This window comes from Polypterus senegalus, chromosome 7, assembly GCF_016835505.1.
Source record: "Polypterus senegalus isolate Bchr_013 chromosome 7, ASM1683550v1, whole genome shotgun sequence".
In the NCBI taxonomy this organism is placed as follows: domain Eukaryota; kingdom Metazoa; phylum Chordata; class Cladistia; order Polypteriformes; family Polypteridae; genus Polypterus; species Polypterus senegalus.
Window position 1 is genome coordinate 192,467,721 of NC_053160.1, and position 13,934 is coordinate 192,481,654.

A 13,934-nucleotide genomic window follows, 5' to 3' on the forward strand; every position below is an offset into this window, starting at 1 on the left:
GCTGCCCAGCTCTGTCTGCGGCGCGCGCCATGGCGGTGGGCATTCTGGGTGCCCTACCAGCTGCTTTGTTTTCTACCGACTGGCCCTTATGATCTCGCGTGCTTTGTGTTCGTCACATCAATAGCGACATTAAAGCGAATGTTAAGGTGACATTTTGAACTGTCGTCGTCACACGGCCATCACTTTCGTTCAGTCATCGAGATGTGAAGCTTCAGCGAGCGTGAAATGCCAGCAGGTCGATGAACCCCAAAGCCGTTTGTGCTGCCAGCCGGCGAGGTGGCATTGGCAGCGGTGCCCGTTGAAGCCCACGGAGCGGCGGGAAGGCCTGTGCAGCGATGGACATCGCGATGGGTGACGTTGCTTTATACCTGAAGCAATCCCTTTGTTCGGCGAGTATAATGGGGGGACTTGAGGGAGGATAAGCTTCACTCGGAGGAGGGCAGAGGCAGGCCTTTCATCTCGCGCTGGCGGACCACTCAGACAAAGGGCCCCTTGTGCACCTGAGCCTGATACCGCGGCTCCACTGGCCGCCTTTGTAGGAGCGGGCGAGCGCCAAAGAAAGGGCGATTCATGAGAGCGGCCTGCGGGTGACCCTGTGTGCCAGGTAGCGGCGACGAGCCCCTTGAAGTGCGGGACCGCCTGTCCATCCCTCGCTTTCCTAGACGAGACCCTGCGGCCCCTCCCTCGCAGTACCACCCCACGAGACCTTTGCTTTGTCAGTCGGGGGTCCGTTTTTCTTCCTCGTTTCCGTTCTCGGGTCTGCTGGCACCGGATTTGACATTTGACTTGTGATAGTTTGGACTGCCAGGCTGACGGCCGTTTAGCTGTCCGTTTCAAAGGTCCGCTGGAATGCCAGGTGGGGGTCTGGGTGGGCGAGGCGAGTGTAAAGCCGCCATGTCGCATATCCCACCGTGCTGCGCCCTTGTAGTTGTCCTGTGCCAAGGCTGCACCGCGTGGTCTGCATGGACACTCCAAGGAATCGGTCATTTGAGGCTAGTAGGCAGACACTGGCTGTGGATCTGTGGGCACAAGTGGGCACCTAGAAACATTACTGGACTGCCACCCACGCAGGCGCAGCAACTCTGGACTTGTGCTCAACTGACCCACTGCTCATCTCTGGTGTCAGGTAAAGGTAAGAGATGCCACCCTGCGCTGCCACGGTGCCCACCAGCACCCACCAGACCCTCTTCCTGGTCATCCTCCTTGGTGCTCCAGCGGCCGGTGTCTGCCAAACTTCCAGATGCCCGGCAAAGGCAGAAGGATGGGGGTAAAAGCCCACTCAGTCTGCCCATCCTCTGCCATGGCCCACTTGTTCTGACGCCGAAAGAGCACTCTGCCCTCCTTGAGTTGTTGAAATGAGAGGCACCCTGGCACCAGCACCATTCATTCATTTATTCCTTGCATTTTGGTTTTTTTATGAAGACTGGCACAAATCACAGAGAAACTTCTGGAAGGGGCAGAGGAGGACTGGAACAGAATAAAAAAGTGGAGGAGAATTAAATAAAAGGGAAAGTAACGTGAAGACGAACGAACGAACGAGTGAACGAACGAGTGAACGAATGAACGAGTGAGTGAGTCGGCCGTAAGTGGAAATGAAGAAAACAATTCAATTCAAACCAAAGGAACAACCCGGGCATTAAAATAAAAACCGAATACAAAAGAAGAAAATGCTGTTCAGAAGTCGCCCACCGACCACCCAAGCCAAAGCCCCCCAAACCGGCGGCCTCGTGTCATGTGACGGTATGGTGGGTGAGCAAAACGCTCCAAGTGCCACCGTGGCCAGTGACTGTCACGTGTCCTGCTGGTGGGCCAGTCCTGCGTACCGTTAACCCCGTAAGGACATTACAGCACCATCAGGTCATCCCACTGCCATTTGTTGGTCACACATCACTCGTCATTTTTATGATTCTTTAGTGAGCTGCCCACCTCTAGTTGCCCACTTTGCCATCTTGTGTTGCGTCAGGGCCGCTCCTTGTATTCAGTGTGAGCTCAGTAAGGCCCGCTGCATCAAACAAACATGAATCCCAAGGCCCCCTAATTTTGGGGGAGCGTGTCTCCTATGAGCATTTAGCCCCCTGTGTGCCCACTAGAAGCCCACCGTGTCTGGGTACCTTCACTGGCATTTTCTTGGTCAGATGCCAGTGCCAACATTGGCAGTTCTCTTCCTCCAGGGGGCACCTTAGTCTCCAATCAGCCGTGGCAGACCCTGCAGGGGGGGGCACCATCTCCCACTGCCCATCCTGTTCCGCTGCCCTCGTTTATTTCTCTCTGCCGCCGAACAATCGACGTCTTGTGGCTTTTCATTCACAGCCTCGGAGCTCACGCAGCAGAAGTGGAGACCAACGTTTCAAATGCGAAGCTTTTGTTGTATTTGGGGAAAAAATGCCAACCGCTCAGCGGCAGCCGCCTACCGCCAGCCTCAGAGGGCCATTCCAGCCGGCATTCCTGCGACGAAAGCCCCGAATGCACGGGCGGCCATCCGCCCACTCCGAGGGGCTCTGGGAACGGCCGCACGACAACGACGCCATTGAGAAAACGCCCAGGCGATGCTGGCGTCCCGTCCAGGCAGCCATTGAAGAGGACGGACGGCGCTTCCACTCGCAGACCCCAAAGACACGCGCGGCGCAAACCGAAATGCATCATCCCGATTGATGGGGGGTCCGTGAAGAGCGGGTCGGGGGGTCTTCGGAGCGGGAAATGCTCGCATTAAAGAGCCACAAGAGTGAAGGACCGGCGATTGTTTAAAGCCACTGAAAAAAAATCAAAAAGCAAAGCGAGGGAACGAAACGGAAAGGCGAGAAGATGGCGCAGGTTATGAAAGTCGGGGGTCCCAACTAAAATCACCCGAGGACGGTCGTGTGCTTAAAAACCAAATCCACGGCGGCTTGTGCTGCGATGCCCCCGGTGGTCTCCTTTGTTCGTGTTTCATGATTCATACGTGTAAAGTCATCTGGTTGAAGCCCCCGATGGTGGGTTGGTAGCGTCCTTATTGTCGCGTGGCATTCGTCCTTCCTCGCCCATTCTCGCCTTTTCGTTTACCTGAGCAGGTGGGACTCGACCGCGTGTGCCCGCCACTAGCTCCTTCTACTGACAGCGGCACGTCGGGCACACGGCGCTCGGTGACGGTAACGGGAGGGGAGGCCGCACGCCGCGCTTCTCTCTTCAGACAGACGACTTGGCAAAGCCGCCGGGGCTTTCAGGCAGAGTTTTTGAAATGGCCGAACTTTGTACATCGCGCTTCATTCGGGGTTCCGTTAAAATGAAGGAGTCCGGACAGACAGCCCCCCAACATCACGAGGTGCCTTCTGGGTCACCTGCAAACGTTCATGCAGCTTGGCAGGAAGGAAAACGGGGTGCCAGTGCCACATCTGAGGTCCTGGCAGGTTACAAAGGTGGGTGTTTTGCAGCACTCGTTGAGGTTCAAAGGTGGCAAAGCCTGTCCATGTGAGGACCTGAGAATAACACACACCAGGAGGCATTGTGGAGCTGAACTGGAGACCAGCGTGAGTGTGCCCGCTGACAGACTGGCACCTCCGACCCTGAACCAGATCAGCTCCTCATTGCATTCAGTCTTCATTCTGTAAAGCCCCCCCCAATGTCTGCGGGCCAGTCCCCCTTCTGCCCGTCCAGGGGGTTGTTAGCCAACTATGGAAGACACGAAGGACAAAGACCCCCATCAGCCTCTAAGGGTCCAGAGTCAATCCCAGCAGGCGTTGGGGTTGATGACAAAGGGGGCTGCCATGTGGACTCGGGCTGCAGGACCTCATGTGGTGGTGTTGCCATCAGCAGCCCCCCTAGAAAGGCCCAAGCCCTCTTGACTTCTCCTTCCAAGCCTTGCCTCAATGTTTTGGGGTCCCAGAAGGAGTTCAAGTCAAACACAAGTCCAGTCTGAGCCCCCGGAGATGCCCTCTCGTGGCCTGCCCTTGGGCTGAGCCCCACTAAAATGTCCTCCTGGCACTTGTCCTGCCGCTGTGGTGACAGTCACAGCACCCAACAATCCAAAATAGCAGAGCGATGACATTAAAATGAAGGGCTGGCAACGAGATGGACCAGCGGGCGGAGGTCCCACTGGCGCTCACACTGACCTTCGAATGGTTCCACTCAAGCCACCAAGAAGTAAATACCTCGGGGTCAACATCACAAGTAATCATCTTGCATGCGTCTGCATGGAAAAAATGAAGCAAGACTTGCATAGACGGTGAAGCCCTCATGTCACTCTGGCTGGTAGGTTTAACGCTGTCAAGATGAATGTTCTTCCTAAGCTTGTCTTTTTATTTCAATTCACCTGTCGATCTGCGTTCCTACCCTCACCTGTGGTCACGAGCTGTGGGCAGCGACCGAAGGAACGAGATCGAGAATACAGGCGGCTGAAATGAGTTTCCTCCGCAGGGCGTCTGGGCTTTCCCTTAAAGATCGGGTGAGAAGCTCAGAGTGGATCCGCTGCTCCTCCACATCGAGACGAGTCACACGAGGTGGCTCGGGCATCTGATCAGGATGCCGCCTGGACGCCTCCCTGGTGAGGTGAACTGGGCACGTCCAACCAGGAGGAGGCCCCGGGGAAGACCCAGGACACGCTGGAGGGACTATGTCTCCCGGCTGGCCTGGGAACGCCTCGGGATTCTCCCGGAAGAGCTGGAAGAAGTGGCCGGGGAGAGAGAAGTCTGGGCATCTCTGCTTGAGCTGCTGCCCCCGCGACCCGACCTCGGATAAGAGGATGGATGGATGGATGGATGGATGGACATCCCAATACACATCAATTAGGCTCAACCCTCAAAACATCCGCGTATCCAAAGAGCGGCCCTACAAAGACCCGAGGCAGAAGGTGGCACAGCTCTACCCGACGTTCAGTTTTATCACTGGGCAGTGAACATGCAAGCGATAAAAACCTGAACAGCAGTAGATGAACGCACTCAGGCCTGGTCCGCAATAGAAGTGAAATCGTCTTTATATTCGCTGCTCTGTGCCCCAATAAACCCGACGTGTCGCCGATATGCTGGTAACCCAACTGCACTTCACTCAACGTAGGAAGCGTTTTACGGTAAGACGGAGAAGCTTCTATCTGTGGCACGTCTGCATGAGGAGCCCCTCTTTCAACCTTCTTTAGAGATCTTCATACAGACGACGTCTTTGCAGCCCATGAACAATTCCATTCACATTTCACGTTCCAGCTCCACGTTTCCTTCACTGCCTTCAAATCAGGAACTTTGTGAAACAGAACCTTCCAGATTTTGCTCATCTTCACCCTTGTCAGCCTCTCTGCAGTCAATACAATCATTTTACAGACCAAGAGGACACTGAGATAAAGACCACTCAGTCAGTCAGTCAGCCAGTCAGTGTCTCAGAGGAGGAGTGCAAGGTAGCACTGCTGAGACTTCACTCGAGCTCCACAAGGACAAAGCGTTCAGTCATCCAACTCCAAATGATCTGTCGAGCACATCTGAAGGGCGAGAGCCAACCTGCCAACGCCGCAATCAAGTGCCAGCCTCACTGGGTCACATGTCATGGGCCGCGGACACCACATTAACGTCATTCTGGACCAACATGTTTAAGTGCCTCTCAGACAGCCTGGGGGTCCAAGTCCCTCCTAACAGCTGTGTCTGGTGGGCTCACAGAGGGGCTTCCAGTGGAGAAGGGCAAACAAACTGGCATTGCATTCGCTCCACTTTTGGCACTCTGACTTATTCTGCTAAACTGGACAAATCCTCTTTGAAGTCCGTGGCAAACCGATGTGTTACACGATTTGAAATTGGGAAAAATCCGAATGTCGGTCAGAGGATCCGCGCAGATTTCATTCAAAACTTGGCAGGATGTCATCGGTGATATTTCAGAGTAAGCTCTTAACGCACCGAGGAAGCAATTCATTCATCTCTATTGGCTTTACGTTTCACCCCGTTGGCATTGCGCCCTCTCAGGGTTGAGGGTCCACTGGTTCTCAGTCCTACGTTTTGTACAAATTGATTGATTTGTATGGAATGATTACAATCAAATGAATACAATTTCAAAAACAAAAAAGACAAAATGTGACATTAAAGGCAAGGCAAAGGCAGGGCACTTGTGACTGCCAGGGAGGACAGAAGGGCATCCCGGCTGCGTGATGGCTTGATCTCCTGTCAAGATGCAGGGTGCCAGCGGGTGACGAGCAGAAGCCGGAGGCCACGTGCACTTCCACCCCCCACACGCTAGGTGGCAGTGGTCTGCTGGTGGCGCCCCAACTCGGAGTCTGGGTGTGCAGCCCTGTCGGGGTCCCCGGGTGCTGCAAGTGGGTGCCGTCGGGGGAGGTCTGCCCTGGTTCTTAAACAACCCGGAAGTCGTGGCGGGTCACCTCGGGAGACAGCGGGTGACTTCATCTGGAGGCGGAAGAAGTGGACGCCGTTTCATTGTTAGTGCGCTTGCTGGCTGTGCTTCATTAAAAAAGAGCGCTTGGCGGACTGGGGCTCAGTGGCACCCCCTTGTGACTACACAGTATGTCCCCAAAAGGCCACTCTCTACTGTCACAACCTGCTGGCCTGGTCTGCCCAGAAGGCAGCTGCCATAACCCGGCTGGCGGGCACACCGGCCTTCACTAACACTACGCCCATGGCGCTCCGCCCGCTGCTTAAGTGACACCGTGGTTTGGGTGGTCTCATTGTGCCAAAACATAAGGATAAGCCAAGTGAGGCCAAAAAGGCAGCAGTGGTCCGGCGCTCCCACCCAATCCTGGCAGAGGAGGAGAACGTCAACTGAAAGGTGACAGAAGTGACGAGTGAACCCAGGTGCGTGTCTCATTGGACAGCACACAGCAAGGAAAGCCGCCAGGCGCTACGTGGCACGGCTTGTTCTGTGTGGCCATCCGCCGTTCTGACTTTGTGGCTCACCGTCAAATATTCAAACGCTCGACTGAAATCTTCAGTTAGTGTGAAGAAATTAGAAGGCCTGCCAGCCACGTGTGGCACCTCGGGACAACCCATCTGAATGGCATCAAAAGAAATTTTAAAGGCAAACCAATCGCCTGAAATTCACACCTTGGCTGTGAGAAGCACGTGGCGTCGGTCGAGACCAATCGGGAACATCTCCAAAGTGCTGGCCTTGACAGCTCAGAAGTGTCGCGGGTGCAGTCGCTCGTCCAGAAGGCGCAAGTCCTGCGCGGAGGGCCCACCTCAGTTTGGATTTGCACCCCAGTTCCTCTGCGCCAATCTGTATCTCTGCGGAGGACTTTGGCCAGCACGATGCCCTCCCCGGGCTGCTTGACCCCTTAGACAGCTTGAACTCGGGCCCTTTGGATTACAGAAGAGCTTCTTCTGAGTGGGGACAGCTAAAGGAGGGGGCTTCCCGGTGGGCTCAAATCAGACGTTTACAGGACTAATTTAAGGACCCCTGGGCCACTACACCTCACCGTGAAGAACGACCTCGTAATGCCGATGTTTGTGGACGGGGACTCAGGCGGGCGTCGTGGCACGCCGGCTCAACTCAGCTGGCTTTGCCAGGCTCTTGAAGGTCCGCGTCACTATCGCCATTGTACATTGGGCCTTAACTACTAACAGCGGGGAGGCTCCAGATAGCAGAACACGATTATCTCTGACGACTACTGGACTCTGTCTGACTCACTCGTACCCGCCACAGATGACGTCGGGAGCCACGTGATGCCTACCCTGCAGAAGGGCATCTCTGCTGCAGACTGGCGGCACAAGGGTCTCGGACATAATCATCTAGAGGGGCATCCGTCAGCTGCCATGTGCTTAGAGCGAGTCTCCAAGGGAGACCTCAGTTGCCGTAGCCCCACTCGAGACTGACGTGTCCCGTCACACTTGTCCCCAAACTGTCCCCCAGCCTGATGTGTACCTGATCACGATGACGTCTGTTGTGAGATGCTTTGGGTAAAAGTGTCTGCCAAGTGGATAAACGCAAGTGGAATTGTGGAGTGCAAAGACACCCATCTTGGTTTAACTTTGTGACCGCAATTCACAAAGGTGATGACATCAGAGCATCGAGGTGACACAATGCGCGGTCACCATCGGGAATCACCGCTAAGACGTGCTGTCGATGACGTTCTGCTGTCTTCTGATGAATGAAATGCTCGAGTCACTGTGGTGTTAGACTCAGGCGTGACCTTTGACACCCCGACCGCTGTCTTCTACCACACGGGCCGCGCTGGGCTCTCAGGTGACATCCCCGTGTCCTTTAATAACCCACCCCGGCTCAGTCATCTCGGGACGTCTCCATCTCCCCGTGCCCTCTGCTCGCTGCGCTCCTGTTTTCTCATGAGTGATGCCCGCTGACGCCTGCTGACGCCTGCTGGAGCCGTGAAGAGGAAGTCCTCGGGGTCTCTGGGGGCGATTCGTCCATTTGCCTCCGATTACTGGCAGGATTAATGTCACATGCTGCTCGTAATTAGAAGGCCATATGTACGTCGTGGGATCACTCGATGGCGCGCGGAGGAGTTTCCTCCCGTTGACGGTTTTCACAGCAGGGCCCTCGAGGACATTCTTAGGTTGGGCCCATCTACAGTATCTGGGTGTGGACGGGCCCGGGACCTCGAGGTTCCACTTTTCGGCTGTCTTGTGCCATTATTTGCAGGTGTGTGATGATGATGATGATGACACAGACAATGAGCCCCCCATGCCTTTCGTGGGCTCCGCCAGGCTGCCCGTGCGTCTGGACCGAGTCCGTGGAGAGCGAGGGAGCGGGTGAGCGAGCGAGCAGAGAGAGAGAGCGAGTGAGCGAGCGAGTGAGCGAGCGAGGAGACCGCAAGGCGAGTAAAAGCAAGAATGCAAATAAACTCGAGCCAGCCGAGCCTCGCAAAGACGCGAGACGCCCACTTGCTGGACTTCGAAACTCCTGAACACACAAAAGGGCGAAGTTACCGGTTTGCAACATTCCCTAAAATAAAGGGAGGGCGTGTGGGGCGGGCAGGCTTGGGGGTTGGCGTTAGGGGGGCAGAGAAAAGCTGATCCTTGTCATTAGAGCTGTGAGGTTGGAGTCATTGGTAGTGCGAGAGCTTTTCCCATGATGCCGCGTGACGAGGATTGGCCTACATGGAGCTCAGCGGGCCACGGCTGATGTTTCCTTGATTAGGTGTCTTATCTTCCATTGAGCTGCATCTGATGAAGGCTGCTGACAGAGTAATGGCTGGGAAAGCGTCGGACGGCTCCATAAAATGGCAGCTCTGCTATGACATGTCAGCCAGGACCTGGTGGATGGTAAGTTGGCACGCTGGTGTTGTTTTTTTTTTGTTTCGCTTTACCTAACTCCTCCTTCGCCCGCCGCCGAGACGCACTTGTGGAGTCGATCGGCTCAACTCTTCGTTTTGTGCCTCGTTTGGTGACGCCAGGGAGACACGGCCACTAAGTGTGTCACCGCGCTCTTGGCTAATTGCCTCGCAGGGACCGGTCGGCCCCCCCATTCAGTAATTATGGCACCAGGGCTCTGTGACAGTTGGTGGCTGCTCCTTAATCAGGGCACCCCGTCCACCCGGCTGCCCTTAATTTCGTGTCACATCTCACTAGCGCAGACAATCAGTGACGGGGACGCTGGCTGACAGGTCTGAGCGCGGCCGGCCCACCGTGGCCCTGGGGTCCGCCGTGAAGTTTGGGGACTGATGGGCGAGCGGGCGCCGTGGACGATGGCGCTTTTCCCTTTTTTTTTTTGAATGTGACACAATGGCCCCTTGTTGTGCTCCGCTCGCTCGTGAATGAGGACTTTCTGCTGGCTGACATTCCAGTATGAATATTAATTTCCATCTCGGCCCGCCTGTGTGTGTGTCACCGAGTGTCCCTCCGCGGCTTTGCTTGTCCGCCTGGATAATTATTATGCTTGCGGCACGGCCGGCTCTTCTGCTCAATTAGTACGCGCCGCTCGGACAATGGCCACTTTATTCTTGGAAGATGCGCCAGTGGACGGCACGAACAATCAGACGCGGGCGCACGCTCGGCTTCATAGCGGACCCTGCACTGTCGAGCAGCTGGCACCTCAGAGGCTAACGAGCCTCTCCCGCCGGACCGGGCCTCTGGATGTGGCGCGGCGAGAGTGACACTCAAAGAAGGCAACAGCCCTAATCTGATCACCGAAAGTGACCTCGACGATGGCAAACTCTGGGGAGTCGAGATTATTGATCCGGCCGCTCTAATCTGCCGCGCCAGACTCAAGAAAGACACGCGCGGCAAACGCCGCCTCGATGATGAACGCAGGAGTGGGCCGGAAGCTGGCACTGCCCGGCACTCCACGGTCACCTTTGTCTCTTACTGTGGACGATGTAATGCCACAGACGTGAACGTGTCCCAGAGGGAGGGCATGTCACCGAGGACAACAAGGGGGTGGTGAGCCAAGCAAAGCCACAAGAAACTGCCAAGCAGGTCCGATGGGCACATGGAGAGGCTAACCGGAGGACATTTACAAAGGAGACGTCTGATGCTCGATGTCCACTTCGAGTGTCTGGGCGACTTTACTCAAAAAATGCCAACCGCCGCCTGACGATGGCCACTAATCGACTTGGACGCCAGCAGTAATTTGGCTGCCCAGGCACTCGGGTAAAGTTTTAAATAAAATGGACGCGTCTAGAAATGTGCCACATGATTGCATGTCACCCGCCCGCCTGTCCAACATGGAGGGGTCGTTTTAAAATTCGGACGCCCAAAGGCAACTTAGCAGACACAAATGGGCACCCAAAGGGGCACACGGTGCCAGTGCCCCAGCTCAGTGGCCAGCCTGGAGGGGGTTCCCCTATTCTGCTAAATGTGTGTGTGCGTTAGAGTCGGCAGCCATTCTCTGTCGTGTGTGTGTGTGTGTGTGTGTAGAGGTGCCCTGTGAGGACCTCCTGTGTCGCTCACACTTGAGCACGGCCCATGTTTCCAGTGCCAGCCTCTATAGGCACACAGCCGTACAGGCAGCACCTGGCATGAGCTCTGGTGCCAGTAGTCGGGCCGGTGGCCACTTGACCAGCCGCTCGGATCGCTCCAACACGGTGATGCCAGCCGACAGGGCGGAAAGCAAATGTGGAAGAGAAGAGGACAAAGGAGTCCCCGAGGTGTCACAGCGCCTTCGCTTTCTGTTGCCCACTTTTATGGGGACTGACGAACTTCACCTGAAGCTGTACTGCTGAGCCCCCTGCCCTGTGCCAGGACGTGGCACGCCGACATCTTGGTTTTTGAGATCCAGTTTGAATTCAACAAGAGAAACGTACAACGAAAATCCATCGGACATTAAAATGGACGACACTTGGAAAAAACGTAAGGACGAGCCGCCCACCGACCACCAGCACCAGGGTGGGAAGACGCCGAGGCAGCTGGACAAGGACAACATGTGGCCATGAATAGGGGGCCTACCTGGGCAGCATGGCACGGTGGTGCCAGGGCCTCGTGTGTGTGAAGAAAGAAAAAACAAACGGACCTGATGAAGGTGGACGAGCTATAGGTGGGCTCCTATCAAAAGCGACAGTATAGCGCCTTTCACCGTCACAGAGACCACCGGGCAGCGAGCGAGCGAGCGAATCCTCCAAAGCAAAAGAGCTGTGGGGGACAAAAACACCAACGCAGTTCACCTTCGGCCATTAAAGTGACTTACGGGGCAGGCGAAGACCCCCGGGCACTATAGCGCCTGGCACTCGTTTCACTAATTCAAGGGCCAACTGCAACCCGTCAAGTTAGGGTTAATGACATTCGGAGTCCAGCTGATGAGCAGCAAATGAAATGACTTGAAACCCAAGACTCGTGAAAAACGAAACCCCCTGAACAGATGCTGGACCCTCCCGCCGGCCGGCCGGCCAGCCGACTTCATAGATTAGCGGAGCGCGGAGTGATTATGGGGAGGCGAACGGGATTAGGGGGGCAAGAGGGACAGACGGCGGGCCAGGGTGGTCTTGGGGGCTCGTTTGCCCTCCGCTTGTCCTTCGCACTCCTCTCCTTCTTTATTTTGTTCATTTTTATTTCCCGTCTTTTTTTTTCTTGCATTTCTTTCGTTTTCTTTCTTTTTTTCATTTTGTTTCAGCTCTCCTTATTCCTTCGGTTTTTATTTATTTCGTTTTCTTTCTATCTTCACTTGATTTTATTTCTTCGTATTCATTTTTTCTTGGTTTTATTCGTCTATTTCATATAATTTTATTTTTCTTCGCCTTCCGTTTGTTTTCTACTTTTATTCATGACGGACTCTTTCATTTGCATTTCTCCACACTCTTTCCTTTTATCGTTTCTAACTTTAAATTTGTATTTCTTCTCCCTTTGTTTTATTTGTTTCGTTCAACTCTACTAAATTTCTCGTGTCCTCTGCCTGTCCCTTCCGTTTTATCTTCATTTTTTTCGCTGCCATTGAGACGCACGCCCCCCACCTCATACCTCCACTTCCATACTCGTCCGCTCTTTCTCGGCTCTTCAGGAGAAAGTCCCGCTGAGCTCCGATGGGGAGGATTGATTGGCTCGGATCGATCGGCGCACATGGCGCCCTCTGATATCCACGTGGGGAGGCTGACCGGCCGGAAAGCCCAAACGCCTCGTGCCACCCCCGAGGGCGCACCCCACTCATTCAGAACTGGGAGCGCCGTCCCGGCTGGGCGACCCCCGGGGGTCTCTCGGGCCCTCCTCCTGGTCGTCTCGCTCGGACTGCGACAAGGGGGCGATGGGACGCGACTGCTAGCTGGTGTATGGCGCCCTTCGTGTCTCTGCAGCTTACTGCCGTTTAAATGATTGGGGGTCTAAGGCAAAAACAGGAGTGGGACCCTCATTCATGCCATTGATCCCACTTTCTGAACTTGTGTGAAGCCGGGGTGAGCAAACTGTGTGGGGAAGCGGGGCACACCGTGCAGTGGCCGTCTGTGAAGCTGATCGATCTCAGACATCGATTTTAACAAATGCTTTGAATTCTATAAGCTGATCATTAAAAGCTGCCGAGAGGGACGCTCAAGCAGTTCTGGTCCCGTCCCGTGAAATGCTGGCGGTCTCACCGACTGAGTGTAAAGATGGACCTCCGTCGGCCGCTCCTTTTCGGTCGTTTCGTTTGTTCAAAAAGCCGTGAAATAAAATGGTAGACTGTGAATCGGCCGAGGAGTTGAGGTTCTCGCAGGTGGAAAACGTAAAGGACCCCCAAAAGTCGACAAGCTCGCCCTGAAATCAAAACTGAAGTTCACAGCGAGTGGTGGCACCCTGAGCGGCGGGTACGGGGACAATCCGTTTATGCCCACCTACTTCGAAGCCGCGCACATTCACATCGAGCTCGGCGCGGCGACCCCCGGGGGGCCACTAACAACAGCAGCTCAAAATAAAAGCACCTGCGTCAGAGGTAGTCCTTTGCCCACCCCGACTGTACGAGGCGATCCTTTCGTTAAGACCGTCACAAGTGGGTGACGCGGTGGTGCGGCTGGGTGACAGTGGCAGTGTGTTTGACACTTGTCTTCTTTTCTCTTTGGCCTTTGCATTTGTTGTAACGTTTTTTTAAAAGCCTCGTGGTGGGTCAAGCATCAAGCTGCAGGATCATTCAAGGAAAAGAAAAAGAAAGAGAAAGAAAGAGAAAGAAAAAGAGAAAGAGAAAGAGAAAGAAAGAGAAAGAAAAAGAGAAAGAGAAAGAGAAAGAAAAAGAAATCACCTTTGGGTGCTTGGCGGCTTTGGCTTTCTTCCTTGATTTCGTTTTTCTGCTCCACTTGGGTAACCTTGTCATTCTGGCACGTGATTGACCCCGCGACACTGGCAGCCTCCGTTCGGGGCCATCTTGGAAATTCACTCCTTCAGGCTTCACTTCCAGCTGCGCAGTAGTGCGCCAGGGGCACAGAGTAGCCCACCATAGTCCGGACTGCCGGGGTTTGGCGGGGGGCACAGAAAATGACAGACGTGGCCGCAACTTTAAAATGTTTGAAATATTAAAAAGAAAAGAGAAAAGCATTTTTATCTATCTATCTATCTATCTATCTATCTATCTATCTATCTATCTATCTATCTATCTATCTATCTATCTATTATATAGCGCCTTTCATCTAT